The sequence below is a fragment of the Engystomops pustulosus genome, chromosome 4 (genome assembly GCF_040894005.1).
Source record: "Engystomops pustulosus chromosome 4, aEngPut4.maternal, whole genome shotgun sequence".
Lineage (NCBI taxonomy): Eukaryota > Metazoa > Chordata > Amphibia > Anura > Leptodactylidae > Engystomops > Engystomops pustulosus.
The window spans coordinates 205,278,225-205,302,766 of NC_092414.1; the positions used below are offsets into that span (position 1 = coordinate 205,278,225).

Here is a 24,542-nt window from a genome sequence, read left to right on the forward strand (position 1 = left end):
GAATCCTATCGTCTTTCCGGGAAAGAGACAAAAATCCTGCAGCAAACCGAGAGGAAATTGGTTAAAATCGAACAAGTATTTGAAATTATTTGAATTTTAGAATTTCCCTTTAAACCTAATTTTGAGTTTTTTTGTTTTGTCTTATCCAGTGTAATTAGTCTTTCCCATTGGGCGCAGAGCGTTTGCATAATCATCTCTACCTCTCCATATATAATTGTTGTGCGCGCAGCACACGCTCCCAGATGTCTATTATTGTATCCGGTATGATGGATAACGTCGATCCTGAGACATGTCGGTTCGGGGGAAAGACGGGCCATTGAGGAGACCAAGAGAAATGATGGCATTGGGGTTTGGGCGAGGGATTACGGCAGGTGCGGAATATGGCTTTCCAGTGCGATACATTTAGTGCGGATGGAACGAAATTGGTGTCTTTCTGCGTGTAGGAAGTAATCTGCACCGTGCCACCTGCCTTCATGTGAGTGCCCTCCCGAGGGGCTGGCTGGTGGCTTGACATTTGCAGCTGGTGCAATACAGGTGCCAGGTCTTTTTGGGGGTGAGAGGGTTAAGTGCTGGCTCCGTAATAACCACTTTGTGGAAATAGGGAAGGAGAAGGGGGGAGGGAGGGTGGGTGCAGGTGGCATGAAGGCTGGCATGAAGGCATTGAATAGGGAATGCCAACACCATCTGTTAGAAATAGCGCATCTGGGTCTTGCTGTGCCCCCGTCACCCTGCCTTACAATTAGGAGCCTGGCATCTCTATTATGGCGGCAAGAGGGGAACCCTGACGCAGACACTGGCGCAGACTCGGAGGAGCAATGCATAGAGCATGTGCCAAACTTATTACCGTGCGCAGAGCAGCGTGGCGTCCATGCCAAACATATCACCTTGTGCAGAGCAAGATGCTCCGCTCGCTAATGTTATCACTTTGTGAAGACGTTATGTAACTGTGTGCCAGCCTTTGTGCGCTAGAGCAGGGCACAGGCCAGACAGGGGGCTCACTAAATGCACAGCTCTTAGCACATTAGGCTCCCACTATCTCCAGAATATAACATGGGGCAGCAGCTGCCGGGGCACTGGCTGACTGGTGGGTCACCTTTACCAGGAGCGCAGCACTTTGTGGGAGTTAATGAGATTGGCAGGCTGGGCAGCGGGCACTGCACAAGGTAATGCTTCTGGCACAACGTTATCTCCACATCATTTGCAAACCATATTACCTTATGCAGGGCCTTGTGTGCCTGCAGAGTGCCAGCTTTGTGCAAAGTATGCCAGCCCTGTCTGAAATGTTGTGTGCACAATGTGCCATCTCAACAGACACAGAATGAGCCCAATCACATCACTTCCTTATGTCCCTGCACTTATTGGCATTGGCCACTGTGTGTCAGTATCTATCTACCCATCTAATAACGATATATTATGTATCTAGCTATAGTATATATGTATTTCACTAGAGTATTAAGAGGCTCAGGAGCTGAGTAACTATAGTAGGATATAAGAGTACTAGGAGGATCAGGAGCCGGGTCTCTGAAATAAGAGGATCAGGAGCCGGGTTACTGTAATAAGATGTTACAGGGGTAATAAGAGGATCAGGAGCCGGGTTACTGTAATAAGATGTTACAGGGGTAATAAGAGGATCAGGAGCCGGGTTACTGTAATAAGATATTACAGGGGTAATAAGAGGATCAGGAGCCGGGTTACTGTAATAAGATGTTACAGGGGTAATAAGAGGATCAGGAGCCGGGTTACTGTAATAAGATATTACAGGGGTAATAAGAGGATCAGGAGCCGGGTTACTATAATAGGATGTTACACGGGTAATAAGAGGATCAGGAGTCGGGTTACTGTAATAAGATGTTACAGGGTAATAAGAGGATCAGGAGCCGGGTTACTGTAATAAGATGTTACAGGGGTAATAAGAGGATCAGCAGCCGGGTTACTGTAATAAGATGTTACAGGGTAATAAGAGAATCAGGAGCCGGTTACTGGAATAAGATGTTACAGGGGTAATAAGAGAATCAGGAGCCGGGTTACTGTAATAAGACGTTACAGGGGTAATAAGAGGATCAGGAGCCGGGTTACTATAATAAGACGTTACAGGGGTAATAAGAGGATGAGGAGCCGGGTTACTGTAATAAGATGTTACAGGGGTAATAAGAGGATCAGGAGCCGGGTTACTGTAATAAGATGTTACAGGGGTAATAAGAGGATCAGGAGCCGGGTTACTGTAATAAGATGTTACAGGGTAATAAGAGGATCAGGAGCCGGGTTACTGTAATAAGATGTTACAGGGGTAACAGGGGATCAGGAGCCGGGTTACTGTAATAAGATGTTACAGGGGTAATAAGAGGATCAGGAGCCGGGTTACTGTAATAAGATGTTACAGGGGTAATAAGAGGATCAGGAGCCGGGTTACTGTAATAAGATGTTACAGGGGTAATAAGAGGATCAGGAGCTGGGTTACTGTAATAAGATGTTACAGGGGTAATAAGAGGATCAGGAGCCGGGTTACTGTAATAAGATGTTACAGGGGTAATAAGAGGATCAGGAGCAGGGTTACTGTAATAAGATGTTACAGGGGTAATAAGAGGATCAGGAGCCGGGTTACTGTAATAAGCTGTTACAGGGTAATAAGAGGATCAGGAGCCGGGTTACTGTAATAAGATGTTACAGGGTAATAAGAGGATCAGGAGCCGGGTTACTGTAATAAGATGTTACAGGGGTAATAAGAGGATCAGGAGCCAGGTTACTGTAATAAGATGTTACAGGGTAATAAGAGGATCAGGAGCCGGGCTACTGTAATAAGATGTTACAGGGGTAATAAGAGGATCGGGAGCCAGGTTACTGTAATAAGATGTTACAGGGGTAATAGGAGGATCAGGAGCCGGGTTACTGTAATAAGATGTTATAGCGTAATAAGAGGAGCAGGAGCCGGGTTACTGTAATAAGATGTTACAGGGGTAATAAGAGGATCAGGAGCCGGGTTACTGTAATAAGATGTTACAGGGGTAATAAGAGGATCAGGAGCCAGGTTACTGTAATAAGATGTTACAGGGTAATAAGAGGATCAGGAGCCGGGTTACTGTAATAAGATTTTACAGGGTAATAAGAGGATCAGGAGCCGGGTTACTGTAATAAGATGTTACAGGGGTAATAAGAGGATCAGGAGCTGGGTTACTGTAATAAGATGTTACAGGGGTAATAAGAGGATCAGGAGCCGGGTTACTGTAATAAGATGTTACAGGGGTAATAAGAGGATCAGGAGCCGGGTTACTGTAATAAGATGTTACAGGGGTAATAAGAGTATCAAGAGCCGGGTTACTGTAATAAGATGTTACAGGGGTAATAGGAGGATCAGGAGCCGGGTTACTGTAATAAGATGTTACAGGGGTAATAAGAGGATCAGGAGCCGGGTTACTGTAATAAGATGTTACAGGGTAATAAGAGGATCAGGAGCCGGGTTACTGTAATAAGATGTTACAGGGGTAATAAGAGGATCAGGAGCCGGGTTACTGTAATAAGATGTTACAGGGGTAATAAGAGGATCAGGAGCCGGGTTACTGTAATAAGATGTTACAGGGTAATAAGAGGATCAGGAGCCGGGTTACTGTAATAAGATGTTACAGGGGTAATAAGAGGATCAGGAGCCGGGTTACTGTAATAAGATGTTACAGGGGTAATAAGAGGATCAGGAGCCGGGTTACTGTAATAAGATGTTATAGGGGTAATAAGAGGATCAAGAGCCGGGTTACTGTAATAAGTTGTTACAGGGTAATAAGAGGATCAGGAGCCGGGTTACTGTAATAAGATGTTACATGGGTAATAAGAGGATCAGGAGCCGGGTTACTGTAATAAGATGTTACAGGGTAATAAGAGGATCAGGAGCCGGGTTACTGTAATAAGATGTTACAGGGGTAATAAGAGGATCAGGAGCCGGGTTACTGTAATAAGATGTTACTTGGGTAATAAGAGGATCAGGAGCCGGGTTACTGTAATAAGCTGTTACAGGGTAATAAGAGGATCAGGAGCCGGGTTACTGTAATAAGATGTTACAGGGTAATAAGAGGATCAGGAGCCGGGTTACTGTAATAAGATGTTACAGGGGTAATAAGAGGATCAGGAGCCGGGTTACTGTAATAAGATGTTACAGGGGTAATAAGAGGATCAGGAGCCGGGTTACTGTAATAAGATGTTACAGGGTAATAAGAGGATCAGGAGCCGGGTTACTGTAATAAGATGTTACAGGGGTAATAAGAGGATCGGGAGCCGGGTTACTGTAATAAGATGCTACAGGGGTAATAGGAGGATCAGGAGCCGGGTTACTGTAATAAGATGTTATAGCGTAATAAGAGGAGCAGGAGCCGGGTTACTGTAATAAGATGTTACAGGGGTAATAAGAGGATGAGGAGCCGGGTTACTGTAATAAGAAGTTACAGGGGTAATAGGAGGATCAGGAGCCGGGTTACTGTAATAAGATGTTACAGGGTAATAGGAGGATCAGGAGCCGGGTTACTGTAATAAGATGTTACTGGGGTAATAAGAGGATCAGGAGCCGGGTTACTGTAATAGGATGTTACAGGGGTAATAAGGGGATCAGGAGCCGGGTTACTGTAATAAGATGTTACAGGGGTAATAAGAGGATCAGGAGCCGGGTTACTGTAATAGGATGTTACAGGGGTAATAAGGGGATCAGGAGCCGGGTTACTGTAATAGGATGTTACAGGGGTAATAAGAGGATCAGGAGCCGGGTTACTGTAATAGGATGTTACAGGGGTAATAAGAGGATCATAAAGTTATTAACGATGGATAAGGTTACGTTCTGAAATTATAACAAACTGCCTGAAAAAAGAACGTTTAAAAATTTCTATATTTTATTAAATTATTTTATAAAAGAGGGGGCTCATGCAACCCAAATACTACAAAAAATCAGGCTTATTGTGTATCCTAACCAAATCGTCTGTGCATAGACGAGTCAAGACGATCCCCTATAGCCAGGTATTACACAATACTAATTTGGGGTGAATATGTGGTGCTGTCACACATCGTGTACCAATGTCAGCCAGATACTAGCTCCTAGAGACACAGAAGCCACCCCGCCACACTTAGAGTTTCATTCATCACTGAGCGGCATTCACACCGGCATTCAGTGACACTGCCTATCCTCCCTGCCTGACGCGTTTCTACATGGACAAATTGTATTTAAACCCATGCGTCATCAGAGGCTTCTAAAGGTAAGTTTTAGGCTTATATCAAACACATGCTGTTGGCTTTTAACATTGGTCTGCCATACTAGTCGTGTCTGACAAACCGGCACTGTAGCTGCCGTAGGCGCCGCGCGCGCAATGCCGGATATTTAACAGTCAAGCCCCTCCCTGCCAGGGCGGTGCTGCGGCGTTCGCCTCCAATCCCACTCCGGATTCCGCACATGACGTGCATTGGAGAGGCTCGCCTCCCGCAGCCAATAGGAATAGCCGCCTATGGTCAGAGTTGAAAGTAAGATGCATCGCATCAATATATTGGTTGTTAGGGATCTAATCGCGGTATACCACGGCCGGGTACGTATACAGAAAAGTCTGTCTAAGAGAAGCTCAAGAATAAATAATAGTGGTCTCACAGGCATCAGATGGATTTTGAGAAATATCGATGAAAACATCCGCATATATGAAAAAGACCATAGAGCAAAGGTCCTTATGTTTAGCATATATGAGACCCATCAATGAACAGTGGGCTTATAGAAAACAAGCAAAATTTACAGAGTCATTCAGCCCATTAGGCTTTTCAGTATCCATCACATATATCCATCTAGCCTCCCGCTGTGTGACGATTTTGTCAATGTCACCACCTCTATAAGGAGGATTGACCAGCTCAATACCTTGGAAGTTGATGGACATATGGTCTCCTTGGTGTGCCTCCCAAACATGACGAGAAATGGGAGTGTCATTGCCATTTTTTATGTCCCTGACATGTTCCCGAATTCGAACTCGAAATTCTCTAATAGTCTTTCCAACGTATTGGAGTCCACACTTGCATGTCAGTAGGTACACCAGGCCGGTGCTTTTACAGTTTATGAACTGTCGATTTTTAAAGACACGTCCAGTGACACTGCTGGTGTAAGTTTTCTTCTGTTGGATGGACTTGCACGCTTTGCAGGTACCACACTTATAAGTACCATTCGGTGGATTCGGTAACCATGTCATATTTGTCAATGGCTCAAGATGGCTATGGACCAATTTGTCCCTTAGATTTAGACCCCTTCTGTACGTAATAGTGGGTCCATTGCCCACCATTCCTCCTATATCCGGATCCAATTGTAGAAGTTTCCAAAAATTGGAAAGGATCTGTCGCACCTCATGATGTCTAGAATCATAGGTCCCGATAATGCGGATTGGGCCAGCATCCGTATCCCTTATGCGAGGAGAGAGAAGTGTCTCCCTTTGCCTCTTCAGGGCGTCATGGTGGGCTTCCTTAAGAACATTAGTCGGGTATCCTCTTTGTTGAAATCTATGCTTGAGATCCGCCGCAGCTGATAGATATTCCGACAGGTCCGAGCAATTCCTCCGAGCCCGAAGATATTGCCCTTTCGGAATCCCCCTTATAAGGGGTTTCGGATGCCAGCTCTCCCAGCGTAGGAGGCTGTTAGTAGATGTTGATTTTCTGTATATACGAGTATTCAATTTGCCTGTTTCGGTTTTCCAGATCAGAAGATCAAGGAACGATATTCTGTGTTTATGGATCTCAGATGTAAGGTAAAGTCCAACAGAGTTTGTGTTCAGAATGTCGACAAACTCATTGAATAACACGGTTGGTCCATTCCAAAGGATAAGCACATCATCTATAAATCTGAGCCATATCAGAATGTGGGACGTGTATCTCTCGAGCTTGTCATTAAAGACCAGCTCCTTCTCCCACCAGCCCAGGAAGAGGTTTGCATATGAGGGAGCACAAGGGCTCCCCATTGCCACTCCCCTGAGCTGGTGGTAGAACTTGCCATTGAACATGAAAAAATTATGTTCAAGAACGAACCTCAGCAATGAAAGGGTAAATTCATTGTGTTTCTGATACTGAGAACCCCTGGTTTGCAGAAATGTTGCTACTGCACTGCAACCACTATCATGCGGTATAGAGTTGTATAGGGACTCAACATCCAAACTTGCTAAATATGTCGTTTCAACATCAATCTGAATGCCGTCCAGTCTTTTTAACACATCCATTGTATCTCTCACATACGATGGAAGAGACTCTACGAAGGGGCGGAGAATCTGGTCCACATAGATGCTGGAATTTTGTGTGACACTGTCGATACCTGACACTATTGGGCGTCCCTTTAGGGGATTTGTCCCCTTATGAATTTTTGGGAGCCCGTAAAAAGTGGCCAGTCTTGGGAACTTCGGTAACAGGAATTCCATTTCCACCTGGCTGATAAGATTATCAGCCCTGGCCGTTCGGAGAATACCATTCAGTTCGGATATGAAAGTACTGGTCGGGTTTGATTGAAGCACTCCATACCAGTCCCTATCCCGTAACAAATTTTGACACATGAGAATATATTGAATCCTATCCATAATTACAAGGTTCCCCCCTTTGTCGGAGGGCTTTATAACAATGGAGGTATCCTCCTCCAGGTCCTTGATGCTCTGTCTCTCCTGAAAAGTAAGATTGTGACAAATAAAGTCACGCTTGTTTTCTAGGATTCTAAGTTGGTCAGTTACCAAACTCAGAAACGCATCAAGGGACGTGTCCTTATTAATCGGGGGGAATTTCTTAGAGGGTACCTTCAGTTCTGTAAAGGGTCCCTCACCTGGATTTCGTGTACCCTCCTCCAATAATCCCATCATAGTGTCAAGGCATTCAAGGTCAGTATTCTCCAGACCCATCTCAAGGCATTGTCTTTTGTTATGCTGAATGAAGAATTTTTTCCATTTTAATTTTCTGATGAACAACTGGAGATCCTTAACCCAGGTAAACATGTCAAATTGTGGTGTAGGCACAAAAGACAAACCCTTACTCAAAACCAATTTCTCAGTTTCAGTAATGGCCCTTTTGGACAGGTTAATGACCTGATGCTCATCACATGTGGATGCCAGTCCAGTTATCTCTTTCTCCTTACCATGTAGTCTGTAATGGGAGGGTCTCGGGCTAAAAAACCACCTCTAGCAGCTCTCTTATATTGTGCCCCTCTCCCACGACCACCACCCCTGGGCGCCTGATGTTCACTCCCTTGTGGGTGTTGGTAATTTGAATGTTTCTTTTGAGTATTTTGTTGAGACACTTCAATATCAGAAAGATCACATTCAGATGAGGAGATTTCAACCTCTGATTCAATTCCTCCCTTGCTGGACTGTGTAAGATTGAAGATGTTACCGTCCCTAAAGTCCTGTGTGTCACGACAAAACTGAAAATGCTTCCTCTCCTTTATTTGTGCTGTAAATCTTTCCACTGTTCTTTGAAGTGTTGACTCCTTTCTCTCAAAATCACTGTTTGAAGAAAATTTCTTCACACATTCAATTGTTTCTTTCAATTTCTGTGAGGTGGTCTCAAGACGTGATTTCTCCTCCTCTAGGAGTATTTTCATTAATCGTAATGACGATTCGATAGACTCCTTCTCCCACTTTTTTAGCAACTCAGTGGATCTAATCCTAGCTGAGGGTTGTAAATTTATTCGAAGACCCCTGGGGACTATGTTGTTCTTCAAATATGTTTCAAGCGATTGAGTTTCCCACCACCCTCTGACATGATCTTTATATGTCTGTGTGAGGTGTTTGAAAGCCGCGTTAATACTCAGGCTTTGAGATTGAGGAGCAAGTTCTAATATTTATTTTTATTTTATTAATAATTTAATAACATATAGTAATAAGAGGATCAGGAGCCGGGTTACTGTAATAAGATGTTACAGGGGTAATAAGAGGATCAGGAGCCGGGTTACTGTAATAAGATGTTACAGGGGTAATAGGAGGATCAGGAGCCGGGTTACTGTAATAAGATGTTACAGGGGTAATAAGAGGATCAGGAGCCGGGTTACTGTAATAAGATGTTACAGGGGTAATAAGAGGACCAGGAGCCGGGTTACTGTAATAAGATGTTACAGGGGTAATAAGAGGATCAGGAGCCGGGTTACTGTAATAAGATGTTACAGGGTAATAAGAGGATGAGGAGCCGGGTTACTGTAATAAGATGTTACAGGGGTAATAAGAGGATCAGGAGCCGGGTTACTGTAATAAGATGTTACAGGGGTAATAAGAGGATCAGGAGCCGGGTTACTGTAATAAGATGTTACAGGGGTAATAAGAGGATCAGGAGCCGGGTTACTGTAATAAGATGTTACAGGGGTAATAAGAGGACCAGGAGCCGGGTTACTGTAATAAGATGTTACAGGGGTAATAAGAGGATCAGGAGCCGGGTTACTGTAATAAGATGTTACAGGGTAATAAGAGGATCAGGAGCCAGGTTACTGTAATAAGATGTTACAGGGTAATAAGAGGATCAGGAGCCGGGTTACTGTAATAAGATGTTACAGGGGTAATAAGAGGATCAGGAGCCGGGTTACTGTAATAAGATGTTACAGGGTAATAAGAGGATCAGGAGCCGAGTTACTGTAATAAGATGTTACAGGGGTAATAAGAGGATCAGGAGCCGGGTTACTGTAATAAGATGTTACAGGGTAATAAGGGGATCAGGAGCCGGGTTACTGTAATAAGATGTTACAGGGTAATAAGAGGATCAGGAGCCGGGTTACTGTAATAAGATGTTACAGGGGTAATAAGAGGATCAGGAGCCGGGTTACTGTAATAAGATGTTACAGGGGTAATAAGAGGATCAGGAGCCGAGTTACTGTAATAAGATGTTACAGGGGTAATAAGAGGATCAGGAGCCGGGTTACTGTAATAAGATGTTACAGGGTAATAAGAGGATCAGGAGCCGGGTTACTGTAATAAGATGTTACAGGGGTAATAAGAGGATCAGGAGCCGGGTTACTGTAATAAGATGTTACAGGGTAATAAGAGGATCAGGAGCCGGGTTACTGTAATAAGATGTTACAGGGGTAATAAGAGGATCAGGAGCCGGGTTACTGTAATAAGATGTTACAGGGGTAATAAGAGGATCAGGAGCCGGGTTCTTCTAATTAAAACTTATAGGATACAAAAAGGATCAGGAGACGGGTAATATGATGTAATAGGGCAATAAGGGGACCAGGAGCCAGATTACAGTAATAAATGGTAATAACAGGATCTGTAGATGGGTTATCCCAATCAGAAATTCCTGGATTCAGTATTCAGAGAAGATTATTATATGTTACTAGGTGAAAACTTTTCAGGAGAGAGATTACTATAATAATTTATTACAGGGTAATGAAGATCAGGAGGTTCCAGGGTCAGGAGAGGTTTAGGGGATATGTAAAAGTAATTAGTTGTTACTGGAGGACATGACTATAGACAGCTGGGAGACTGTAATACACGAGGAAAACCTAGTTCTCTCTGGCATGCAGACTGTTAAATGGTGCCCATATGCCTGGCATTCTCTCGGGGAGGGGAAAAGCCCAGGAGCTGGTAACCAAAATCTCAGTCCAGATGGTGACCAGCAACTGTATTTGCAGAAGGAACAGATGTGGGTGCAGCGCCAGAGACTTCAAACAGCTGGCGGGAAGGGAAGGTGTTAAAGCAATGGATGGGGACTCCCTATTAGACTGTGACTTGTATGCACATATAGTAGTAGTACACGCCGGCGCCTTCACACTGCGCACTACACATTGGATTCCCAGAGCTGATCCGCAGGACACCGATGGATAATGTGTTACTTCTCATATTCAGGCATTTACATTGTTCTGCAGTTTCTATACTTTTGGGTTTGTGTTTTTTACATCCATTTATGTTATATTTTTATTCTATTATTAGTATTAATTCAAGGACCATTCTCTTCCCTAGTGGAGCACAGGATCGCCGTCATTTATAGGAATTCCTATGAATCTCCTGGAATTGCTGGGCGACTCTGTATGGGACAAGGGGGTTTAGTCTTGTGATCCATCTGTGAGATGGTGGAAACCTGATATGAACACATGTCGATCCCCTCCGCCTCTTGTTGCCCTTTTTTACTGTTGCTATAGGCTATGGTGGAACCTGTTACTTTATTATATTACTATAGAATCCTAAATCAAATTGGATTCAGACTTAGGACTGGGTTATCTGTGCTTCCACAAGGAACAGAACCACCAAGAACTGTCCCTTTATTGAGAGATTACAGTATTTTTCAGACTATAAGGCGCACCGGAGTATAAGGCGCACCATCAATAAATGCCTGCTAAAATGCCTAGTTCATATATAAGGCGCACCTGATTATAAGGATGAATGACCAGCAGGTGCCAGACCTGTGCACAGCTCAAGGCAGCTGTTGTTTGTTATTTCTGAGAAAAATCAAAGGATTTTTAGTGCGCCTTATAGTCCGAAAAATACGGTAGTAACCACCAAGCCAGTTACCTCACGCAAAAGTCTTGTTACCACCAACTTTTCTGCCGAATCTTGATGAAAACCACCATTCTGATTCCCTAGAGTTACTCTACCACATTTATTCCCAAAATCCACCTGGTAATGATTGATCCCTATACCCACTGTAATCCAGGATAACCTCTTACCAAACACTACAGAAGTGAAGCAGTAGGTCTATGGCTGTGGATATCTACCACACCGGTTTAACCCTTTCTCCTGTGTACACAGCACACCCTTTGTGAGGTCTCCATGGCCCTCCCATCCACGGGCACATGAGGTCCTCGCAGGCAGCCGCATCCCCCCACTTATTACACTAATCCCTCTTTTATTTAGTTAATTAAACTCATTAATGGTAACAGTGTGGCCTTTGAAAGTGAGAGCGCCCCTGGCAGGTAGACTAATGGCTTCTCCCTTCTACTGCTAATATTATTTTAGTTATGAAAATAAGAGAGGAATCTTGCGCTTTCCCGGATGTTGGGGCGGGATAAAGGGGGGTGGGGGGGATGGAGGGTGCTGAAAGGTGTCTATTGTTAGAGCACAAGAAAAAGCTTCTTTTTCAGCACAAAGGCTTTTTATTATGATGTGCAGACAGGCCCGAGGTGGAATTGTGTAGTTCCCTCCTGTTCCTGTTGGAATCCATTGCCAAATCTTCTGACCGTGCACCAGTGTTCTCTTATCCCTAATAACAGCACAGCTTCATCTCCGGGGGCGTTTGGGCTGGAGATGAGCCCCATCCATAGTATGTGATTTATTAAGCAATCTATACATTGTTGCCAGATCCTCGGAATCTGTAAAATGTCCATATGGAACTTCATAGACTTATTTCATCATTGCCTGTGTGTGGTTACAGAAATATGCCATAATGTCATTATTACATTACCTGACATGTGACTTAGATTTTTATTTTGAGAAATTCTCAATACGTTCCGTTAGGGGGCAGCGTTCCATCTCTTTAGTAAGGATCACCCTCCATCACGGGCTGATGTCCCCTGGGGTCAATCCTGTTTCATACAAGTTCTTCTAATGGAGATTGGAGGCATCTCCTGGTAAAGGTGGGCTGTTAATTAGTAGAATCAGGAGTTGGGGGACCTGAAAATGAAAGGTGCTTTAGGTGATTATTTGTCCTCTATGCAATGTACAGTAAAGAGCGCCACATCCCCTTTAATCGGACCAGCTAACGAGTGTCCAGGAGTCCCACACAATTGACACTCAATGGCTATCCAGTGGATAGAAGATATAAAGTTTACGCCTAAGGTCCCATTTACGCAGCTGAAATTGCGGCTGATCTGGCCGCACAAACTGTGTCCACCACATGGCCAAACAGTGTCTCACCGCAATGTGACCGAGTCGGGAGGCCGCACCATCAATAAAGAGGGGAGGGGTGAGTGGCATTTACGTCGCCTCTCTTCTCCACCTGGGCATGCTACACCTCGGTTCCGGTCCAGACGAGCACATGGCCATGTGCTCAAACATCATGAGAAGAAGAAAATGTCTTATAACTGATCAACCTCGTAGAACCAGGAGGGCCATTAGCATAATTATAAAAGTTGATTTTACATGGAAGGAGGCCATGCATAACAGTCACGGCTCCTGTATCTACTATGAGTAATGTCCCTGATTTATTATGAAGGATTTTGATGGTAGATTTCCTTTAAGAATTGTTGCTGTTTTCTGTTGTATCTGGCTGCATTACTCAATCCTTATATGGGGCCCCATGACATAAAGCTTGTAGGGCCAAAATTACTGGTAAGAACAGACCCACATCCATTCCAGGTCCTGCTACGGTTGAAGTTTCCTTTATGTATTTCCTCTACATTTTGCATTTTTCATTTTTTTTTAGACATTATTAAACTTTGGTTTACAACTTTTTTTCTTTTTTTCTAACATGTAATGGATTCCTCTCAGATTGCAGGGGCGTTGCTAGGGTGGTAAAAGATCCGGGGCACGGGCCCCAATGCATGTGTGTTGCACTTTCAGTAATGCCCCCTTCTGTACATAACCCCCTCACATGTGGCTGTGCCAATAACAAGGTTACTTCTGGTATATACAGCTACAGAGAACAATGGAGAAATCCCCATCACCACATCTTATGTTCCTCATTGTCCCTACATCTTTGTTCCCTGGCAGTGTAATCCTGCTGCCGCCCCTAACAATCTCCCCAAATACTGAAAGGCGGCGCTCACACCTTTGTCTTGCATTTAAACAAAACCAGGAGCTTGTTACCCATCACATGTGTATTACTGGAAAATATATCAAACCAAGGCCTGTCCTAGTGCCATGTGTGAACACGCTCCAAGAAATGTCCTCACACAGCCCCCCCATAAGTAATGTCCCCACACAGCCCCCCAGTAAGTAATGTGCCCCACACAGCCCCCCAGTAAGTAATGTGCCCACACAGCCCCCCAGTAAATAATGTGCCTCACACAGCCCCCCAGTAAGTAATGTGCCTCACACAGCCCCCCAGTAAGTAATGTGCCTCACACAGCCCCCCAGTAAGTAATGTGCCTCACACACAGCCCCCCAGTAAGTAATGTGCCTCACACACAGCCCCCCAGTAAGTAATGTCCTCACACAGCCCCCCCAGTAAGTAATGTGCCTCACACAGCCCCCCAGTAAGTAATGTGCCTCACACAGCCCCCCAGTAAGTAATGTCCTCACACAGCCCCCCAGTAAGTAATGTGCCTCACACACAGCCCCCCAGTAAGTAATGTGCCTCACACACAGCCCCCCAGTAAGTAATGTGCCTCACACAGCCCCCCAGTAAATAATGTGCCTCACACACAGCCCCCCAGTAAGTAATGTGCCTCACACAGCCCCCCAGTAAGTAATGTGCCTCACACACAGCCCCCCAGTAAGTAATGTGCCTCACACACAGCCCCCCAGTAAGTAATGTGCCTCACACAGCCCCCCAGTAAGTAATGTGCCTCACACAGCCCCCCAGTAAATAATGTGCCTCACACAGCCCCCCAGGAAATAATGTGCCTCACACAGCCCCCCAAGAAATAAAGTGCCTCACACAGCCCCCCAGTAAATAATGTGCCTCACACAGCCCCCCAGTAAGTAATGTGCCTCACACAGCCCCCCAGTAAGTAATGTGCCTCACACACAGCCCCCCAGTAAGTAATGTGCCTCACACACAGCCCCCCAGTAAGTAATGTCCTCACACAGCCCCCCCAGTAAGTAATGTGCCTCACACAGCCCCCCAGTAAGTAATGTGCCTCACACAGCCCCCCAGTAAGTAATGTCCTCACACAGCCCCCCAGTAAGTAATGTGCCTCACACACAGCCCCCCAGTAAGTAATGTGCCTCACACACAGCCCCCCAGTAAGTAATGTGCCTCACACAGCCCCCCAGTAAGTAATGTGCCTCACACAGCCCCCCAGTAAATAATGTGCCTCACACAGCCCCCCAGGAAATAATGTGCCTCACACAGCCCCCCAGGAAATAAAGTGCCTCACACAGCCCCCCAGTAAGTAATGTGCCTCACACAGCCCCCCAGTAAGTAATGTGCCTCACACAGCCCCCCAGGAAATAATGTGCCTCACACAGCCCCCCAGGAAATAATGTGCCTCACACAGCCCCCCAGTAAGTAATGTGCCTCACACAGTCCCCCCAGGAAATAATGTGCCTCACACAGCCCCCCAGTAAGTAATGTGCCTCACACAGCCCCCCAGTAAGTAATGTGCCTCACACAGCCCCCCAGGAAATATTGTGCCTCACACAGCCCCCCAGTAAGTAATGTGCCTCACACAGCCCCCCAGTAAGTAATGTGCCTCACACAGCCCCCCAGGAAATAATGTGCCTCACACAGCCCCCCAGTAAGTAATGTGCCTCACACAGCCCCCCAGTAAGTAATGTGCCTCACACAGCCCCCCAGTAAGTAATGTGCCTCACACAGCCCCCCAGTAAGTAATGTGCCTCACACAGCCCCCCAGTAAGTAATGTGCCTCACACAGCCCCCCAGTAAGTAATGTGCCTCACACACAGCCCCCCAGTAAGTAATGTGCCTCACACAGCCCCCCAGGAAATAATGTGCCTCACACAGCCCCCCAGTAAGTAATGTGCCTCACACAGCCCCCCAGTAAGTAATGTGCCTCACACAGTCCCTCCAGTAAATAATGTGCCTCACACAGCCCCCCAGTAAATAATGTGCCTCACACAGCCCCCCAGTAAATAATGTGCCTCACACAGCCCCCCAGGAAATAATGTGCCTCACACAGCCCCACAGTAAGTAATGTGCCTCACACAGCCCCACAGTAAGTAATGTGCCTCACACAGCCCCCCAGTAAGTAATGTGCCTCACACAGTCCCCCCAGGAAATAATGTGCCTCACACAGCCCCCCAGGAAATAATGTGCCTCACACAGCCCCCCAGGAAATAATGTGCCTCACACAGCCCCCCAGGAAATAATGTGCCTCACACAGCCCCCCAGGAAATAATGTGCCCCACACACAGCCCCCCAGGAAATAATGTGCCTCACACAGCCCCCCAGTAAGTAATGTGCCTCACACAGTCCCCCCAGGAAATAATGTGCCTCACACAGCCCCCCAGTAAGTAATGTGCCTCACACAGCCCCCCAGTAAGTAATGTGCCTCACACAGCCCCCCAGGAAATATTGTGCCTCACACAGCCCCCCAGTAAGTAATGTGCCTCACACAGCCCCCCAGTAAGTAATGTGCCTCACACAGCCCCCCAGGAAATAATGTGCCTCACACAGCCCCCCAGTAAGTAATGTGCCTCACACAGCCCCCCAGTAAGTAATGTGCCTCACACAGCCCCCCAGTAAGTAACGTGCCTCACACAGCCCCCCAGTAAGTAATGTGCCTCACACAGCCCCCCAGTAAGTAATGTGCCTCACACAGCCCCCCAGTAAGTAATGTGCCTCACACAGCCCCCCAGTAAGTAATGTGCCTCACACAGCCCCCCAGGAAATAATGTGCCTCACACAGCCCCCCAGTAAGTAATGTGCCTCACACAGCCCCCCAGTAAGTAATGTGCCTCACACAGTCCCTCCAGTAAATAATGTGCCTCACACAGCCCCCCAGTAAATAATGTGCCTCACACAGCCCCCCAGTAAATAATGTGCCTCACACAGCCCCCCAGGAAATAATGTGCCTCACACAGCCCCACAGTAAGTAATGTGCCTCACACAGCCCCACAGTAAGTAATGTGCCTCACACAGCCCCCCAGGAAATAATGTGCCTCACACAGCCCCCCAGTAAGTAATGTGCCTCACACAGCCCCCCAGTAAGTAATGTCCTCACACAGCCCCCCAGTAAGTAATGTGCCTCACACACAGCCCCCCAGTAAGTAATGTGCCTCACACACAGCCCCCCAGGAAATAATGTGCCTCACACAGCCCCCCAGGAAATAATGTGCCTCACACAGCCCCCCAGGAAATAATGTGCCTCACACAGCCCCCCAGTAAGTAATGTGCCTCACACAGTCCCCCCAGGAAATAATGTGCCTCACACAGCCCCCCAGGAAATAATGTGCCTCACACAGCCCCCCAGGAAATAATGTGCCTCACACAGCCCCCCAGGAAATAATGTGCCCCACACACAGCCCCCCAGGAAATAATGTGCCTCACACAGCCCCCCAGGAAATAATGTGCCCCACAATGTTCTCCCCCTTCCCTAGTCCCTGTCATGTTTCTCACCTCACAGATGCAGCTCTCTCTCTCTTTCTGTGCGCTGCTTTCCCCTGCAGGTCATGTGATCATGACATCATCACAGGTCCTTGAGCCTCTGGAACTCCCGGAGGTAAGGTCCTTGCAGGGGAAAGCAGCGCCTGCACTCGTTCTCATCACGATCTGAGGACACAGATCGTGATGAGAACGAGAGGGAAGGAATCTCCCGGGCAGCGGGGCAGATGATCTGCTGACCCGAGGAGATTCGGGGCACTGGCCAAAAGATCCGGGGCACGAGCCCCGGATCTTTTGACCTAGCGACGCCCCTGTCAGATTGTATTTATTATCATATAGCCGTAGTGAGGGGGGCAGCTATGCTCGAAACATGGGCTAAAGGGGTTGTATTACTATTGTCTGACTAATTTAGCAGAAGGGCGGGAAGGGATTTAAAAAAAAAAAAAAATAATGCTCCTCCTCTCCCAGTGTCCCGTCCGTCCAAGTTGTGCCCTTGTTTACAAGGGTACAGCAGCTCAGCTCCGGTAAATTCTGGGTGCCTGGCACACGCAACTGTCTCCTTTCCCAGTAGTCGTAACATTGGGTGGGTGCACCGGGTGCCCGGGAGTAGTCGTAACATTGGATGCGTGCACTGGGTGCCCGGAAGTAGTCGTAACATTGGGTGGGTGCACCGGGTGCCCGGAAGTAGTCGTAACATTGGATGCGTGCACTGGGTGCCCGGAAGTAGTCGTAACATTGGGTGGGTGCACCGGGTGCCCGGAAGCAGTCGTAGTCCTGTAAACAAATGGGGACATTGCTCTGATGGACTCCAGCACAGGACACCGGGAGGGCCAGAGGAGCTTTATTTTTTTTAAAAAATGCCCTCCCCAGCCCCTCTGCTAATTTTTAGAATACTTGGACAACCCCTTTAAAGACCAGACATGGAAATCTGCTCATGAAATGTATGACATCTGTCCCCAAGACTCCTCAAGACCCCAGAGAGTTTAGATAATCCCTATAATAATATAACTTAGATTTCAATTCCTCAACATTTTCAGGATCTCTTCCTTAATTCTTGTGGTTTACCCCACTCTTCCCGTCCAGAACACTTGCACAGCTACAGGGTGTTTGGTCAACAGCCACAGGAGGTGAATAAGGACACACAATGGACACATTCTGAGAAAGACGTCTAATAAAATGAATTCCGCTATGAGGTGGTAGAGGGGGTTCATAGAATAAATAAAAAATGGAAAAAACTAATTCCAATATTTGAGTGAAACATCAGATAAGAAAAGAAAGAGGACAATGATTTAAGCCTCAAGTTGTCGACTCTTGCCTCCCCCCCTTCCTTATTCGGAAACGTCTCTTCCTTATGACGGCCTTGGACCTGGTTGTGCTGCCGTTGTACATGTCACATTATATGGCTCAGATTCTTTTCCAGGGTGTACTGGCATGTTTACTCTAACTACCGAACAAGCTACGCCCATGTACAAGTTCATTCTTCCAAGGAGCCGTATCAGATGTAAAGATCTTCCTTCTCCTTTGCTTTCTCCAGTAGGTCTGGACAAGACCCAAAAGGTTGACTAGCCAAATTCTCTACACTTTAATGAATCTCTATTTTTGAAGTTCCTAGACAAATATGAGTGGATCCTTAGAGAACAATTCTAACCACGCTTTAGGAACATGATATCTTTCACCACACTGCCACATTAAAAAAATATTTCTTGGCTCTATGGATCTTCTGCCCGAGGGAGAAGAACTTTATGTTCCCCTACAGCGTTGACAAGGAGGAACAATTGTGACTAGGAAGATATCAGTGGAGTTTTTTTTAATATTTTTATTACGGCAATAGGTGAATAGACTTCAGTCTTCCTTTATGGTAGAATTACCTTGGCTTGGCGATTAGTAGCATTATGAAAATGGTCGATAATTTGTGTAATTTATGGGAAAAATAAGAAAAATAGGAAAAAAAATTAAAAAAAATCACATTCTATCATTTTAAATTAATTAATTAGGATTTAATTGCTTTATATTGTATCAGTATTTGAAAATATAGAAAAACAGAACTTCATATTTGTACAAAAACTGTTGTTTGCAGTTCCAGGGGTCGGATGTATCCTGTAGTTCTTGTACTCCTCCATACAGATGTTCTCCAGATCTTTCAGGTTTTGGGGCCGTCGATGGACAACATTGGGGCACATTTACTAAGGGTCCGCGGACTGTATTTTTGTCGGGTTTCCCAACTTTTTCCGTTTTGCACCGCATTTAACTGGGGTTTTTGGCACACGTGATCAAATTTTGGTGCGTCGGTGCCGGCTTTCACGCGACACAAATAGGGGGCAGGTCGTCGGACGATCCAACGGATTCGGACAACACGCAGGATTTAACATTTCAAATTGTGTCGCAAGCCATGCACTTACATGCACCGGGAAGAAGAAGATGAACTCTGGCGGACCTCAGCGGGGAAGCGACAGATGCAGGAAATTGGACGCACGATCTTAGTGAATTGCTGCAGCTCCGAATCCTCGTCAGACAACGCACCACGGGGATCGCGCCGGGACGGGTAAGTAAATGTGCCCCATTGTGTTTTAGCTTGAAATGCTTTTTATGGAGCCACTGCTTAGTCGCACTTGGCTGTGTGATTTGGGTGATTGCCACACTGGAAGACCCAACCACCACCCACCTTCCTGGTTCTTACTGATGGAAGGAGGTTCCTTCCAAAACATGGCCCCACCCATCCTCCCTTCCATATGGTGCAGTTATTTTGTCCCCTTTCTAAAAAAACACCCTCAAAGTTTGATGTTTCCACACCCACGGTTGGCACAATTATGCTCAGCCTTTTTCTTGCTCCAAACATTGCGAGTGGAGTTGATACCATAAAGTTCAATGGTCTCATCTGATCATATAAGCTTCTCCCATGCCAGCTCTAGATCATCTATATCAGTGGTAGGGAACCTATGGCTCAGGGGCCAGATGTGGCTCTTTTGATGGCTGCATAGCAATCTGCGCTGTGTGCGCCTAAAACACACACAACACTGATCACTGGAAGCAGGCAATGATGCACTGGGGGCATGTACTATGGCTCCCTATCTACTGGGGGGCATGTACTATGGCTCCCTATCTACTGGGAGGCATGTACTATGGCTCCCTATCTACTGGGAGGCATGTGCTGTAGTTACTTATCAACAAGGGGGCATGTGCTTGGGGCTACCTTTCTACTTGGTCGGCATGTGCATATTGTATGGCTCTTATGGTATTACATTTTAAAACGTGTGGTGTTCATGGCTTTCTCAGCCAAAAAGCTGATTCTGACCCCTGATCTAGATGGTCAATGGGAAACCTCAAACGGGGCTGGACATGTGTTGGCATGAGAAAGCCCTTCATGATTTTAATCCATGAATTGTTCAGTGTGTTACTAATGGAAATCTTGAAGGTTGTGGTCCCTGCTGGCATCAGGCCATTGACCAGGTCCCCTGTGTAGTTCTGGGCTGATTCCTGACCTTTTCTCAGAATCATCCTACCCCACGAGGTGAGATCTTGCATGGAGCCCCAGACCGAGGAAGATTGACCTAATAATTATGACTTCTCATTGAGCTGCTGCCTATTGTCCTGTAGCCCATCCCAGCCTTGTGCAGGTCTACAATTTTGTCCCTGGAGTCCTCATACAGCTCTTTGGTCCTGGCTATGGTGGAGAGGTTGTAGTGTGGTGGATTGAGTGTGCGTACAGGTGATTTTTATACAGGTAACAAGATCAGACAGGTGCAATTAATGTGGGCAATGAGTGCAGAGTAGGAGGAGCTTCTTGCAAGTCTGAAGGTGCGGTCACACATTGCAATAAATGCTAATAAATTATTTAAAAACCTTACAATGTGATGTTCTGGGTTTATTTTAGATTCTGTCTCTCACAGTTGAAGTGACCTACAATAAAAATGACAAAGATGGAGGTGGGAAAAGTATGAATATTCAGATTATACATTTGTAGAATTACCAACAGTTTGAATAATAGGGATATGTAAGAGCAGCTATGGACCACCCATTGTCCTGCCTCCAGACTCCTACTAGCACCCTGATATAGCACCATGAGGTAAGTGTGCAGTTAGGTTGATCTTATGACTATGAGTGGCTTTAGGGAGGTTCTCCGCATCTCCACAAATTTTTGTGTTTATAATTTCCATAAGGGGTTCTGATGTGTCTATAAGTTTGGCCCACATAGCTATGTGTATTGTCAAAAACTGAAATACAAGGACCCCGATTATTGGTATTGGATCCGGATTTGTATAGATCCATTGAAAACATTTGTCTTGGTTCTGGTATGGAAGTGTGGACCGTATGGTTCTCTAGGTACTACCAGGAGGAGTAAACTGAGTCAGTCTGGTTGCTAGGGACGGGCTTCCTGACAACCCTGTGGAGAGGACAGTGAGGCAGTGTCCATAGCTACTGGCCTTTCACCTATGGCTCACAATTAGTCACAATTATTTTAGAAAATGCTGCCGCGCTCCACCACATAATAATTATTCGGTTCCTGAGAATATAGCTGATGGTAGATTCATTGGTCTCTGTGCCTTAGGCCTTAGGTGAGATCTCCTCTCCTCAAGGCTGTGTGCTGCACTATAGCTGTGTGCCAGCAGGAGGCAGTACAGGACCTGCTTGAGCGGATGGATAAATGCAATCTACTAACCAGAGATTTGGCTCCAGTCATACAGCAAGTAATAGCCCGGCTGCCATTTTGCTATTTCACACATTTACAAAATGAAGACTGTGCCTTTATTGCACCTGGGAAATGGAAAAGGAAAAATGCGAATGAGAAGTAGAAATGGCCACTACATTATACAGTGTCCCCTCCACATCTCATACACACACATATAGATATACACAGACAGATGTATAGATGTGAATTCACATTACTGATCCGGGTATATTCATTGGAGAAATCTTCCTTTTTAAGTAATGTAATAGTAATAATGGAACAGATCCCCAAACCAGAGCCACATGGATCAGGCATCTATCTATACCATAATGTTCCCCTTATATAATATACTGTCTATCTCATCTCTATCATCTACTATGTACCTATTACATAACTATCTATACGTATCTTCCATCTAATATCCATATCATTTCTATGAAATTATCGTACATTTACGAAAAAGGCAGAAATATGTGAGAAGGTGAAGGTTTAGCGTGTTCCATGACAAGTTATCTATATGTATCATCTACTGTCTATCTCATATCCATCTATACATAACTATGATCTATTTATCTATCTGCTCTCTAATTATCCATCTCCTAGCCACTATCTATCTATCTATCTATCTATCTATCTCATATCTATCTATCTCATATCTATCTATCTCATATCTATCTATCTATCTATCTCATATCTATCTATCTATCTATCTATCTATCTATCTCATATCTATCTATCTATCTATCTATCTCATATCTATCTCATATCTATCTATCTATCTATCTATCTATCTCATATCTATCTATCTATCTATCTATCTCATATCTATCTATCTCATATCTATCTATCTATCTATCTATCTATCTCATATCTATCTATCTATCTATCTATCTCTCTATCTATCTCATATATATCTATCTATCTATCTATCATATATCTATCTATCTATCTCCTATCTATCTATCTATCTATCTATCTATCTCCTATCTATCTCGTATCTATCTATCTATCTAAAATGGAAAAAGTTCAAGTCCGCATAGTAAAGTGGCTCCTGAGAAGGAGGGGTGCAATGCCTCCAAGGATTTCGGCTTGATCCTGGTTTGTAGTCAACGAATGGAAAAGGCAGGCAGCACTCCAAGGTTCAAATCAAACGTGAGTGATTTTTATTGAAACAGGTAGCGATGGTTCGGTGTTGGACACCTTTTTCAAGCCTGAAAAAGGTGTCCAACACCGAAACGTCGCTACCCGTTTCAATAAAAATCACTCACGTTTGATTTGAACCTTGGAGTGCTGCCTGCCTTTTCCATTCGTTATCTATCTATCTCATATCTATCTATCTATCTATCTCATATCTATCTATCTATCTATCTCATATCTATCTCATATCTATCTATCTATCTCCTATCTATCTATCTATCTATCTATCTATCTATCTATCTATCTCATATCTATCTCCTATCTATCTATCGATCTATCCATCCATAAGAAGAAGAAAGCGGCAGCACTCCGTGGTTCCAATTTCAAAAAGAGGTGAACTTTATTGAACAAGTATCTATCCATCCATCTATCTCATATCTATCTCCTATCTATCTATCTATCCATCCATCTATCTCATATATATGTATCTATCTCATATCTATCTCCTATCTATCTATCTATCTCATATCTATCTGTCTATCTATCTATCTATCTATCTCATATCTATCTATCTATCTCTCTCATATCTATCTCCTATCTATCTATCTATCTCATATCTATATTTTATCTATATCTATCTATCTATCTATCTATCTATCTATCTATCTATCTATCTATCTATCCATCCATCTATCTCATATCTATCTATATATCTCATATCTATCTCCTATCTATCTATCTATCTATCTATCTATCTCCTATCTATCTATCTATCTATCTATCTATCTCCTATCTATCTATCTATCTATCTATCTATCTATCTATCTATCTCCTATCTATCTATCTATCTATCTATCTATCTATCTCCTATCTATCTATCTCCTATCTATCTATCTATCTCCTATCTATCCATCTCCTATCTATCTCATATCTATCTATCTATCTATCTATCTATCTATCTATCTATCTATCTATCTCATATCTATCTATCTATACTACCATCCTATCACATGCAATTTAACTATTTTTATTGCAGTTAGGGGTTATTATATATTAATCCATTTGGGCCTGTACATTTATAATGTTGTCAATATTTGAGAGCCTTTATATATATTTAAGGAATTCCACCATTCAAATCCATTGTGATAAACCAGGGACACTTACTCATAGATCCAGGCACCATGACTGTGATAATCTTCTTATATTTGTATCCATGGTCTCTTTCCTTCTAAAATCAATGTTTAAAATTATACTAATAAGCTACAAGGGCTCTTGGGGGGTGTTACCAGAGCCCTTCCGTGCTTTCAACAGGTTGGTACACTGTCTCCCACTCCCCCCTCTGCTCCTTTATCTCACTGCAGGAGAGGAAGTTTCAGCACATAGTGTGGGGGAGATGGGAAGTGCTCCTGCACAGTGTAACAGCCTGTGAATCTGCAGCACGGATGAGCTCTGGTAACACCCCCCATTTGCATAATTTTAAAAGTTGATTTTTAGAAGGAAGGAGGGCATGGATAACAACTATAAGAAGATTATCACAGTCACAGTGCCTGCATCTATGAGTAAGTGTCCCTGGTTTTCATGGTAGATTTCCCTTAAGGCTGTATCTATATTATATATAATAGCT

General features: G+C 44.7%; 1 long non-coding RNA gene across 2 annotated transcripts; it reads right to left on the reverse strand.

Annotated features, from left to right (window-relative positions):
- Positions 1-12,058: 12,058 nt before the first annotated feature.
- LOC140128143 (uncharacterized) lies at positions 12,059-21,688 on the reverse strand. 2 transcript variants are annotated; one of them, XR_011855115.1, is made up of 4 exons: positions 21,555-21,688; positions 20,961-21,012; positions 12,352-12,560; positions 12,059-12,259 (listed from the first exon to the last, which is right to left on the reverse strand). It is a non-coding gene; the product is annotated as an uncharacterized lncRNA (long non-coding RNA). The 2 variants fall into 2 exon arrangements; XR_011855114.1 differs by lacking the exons at positions 20,961-21,012; positions 21,555-21,688 and adding an exon at positions 17,131-17,356.
- Between the last annotated feature and the right edge of the window lie 2,854 nt (positions 21,689-24,542).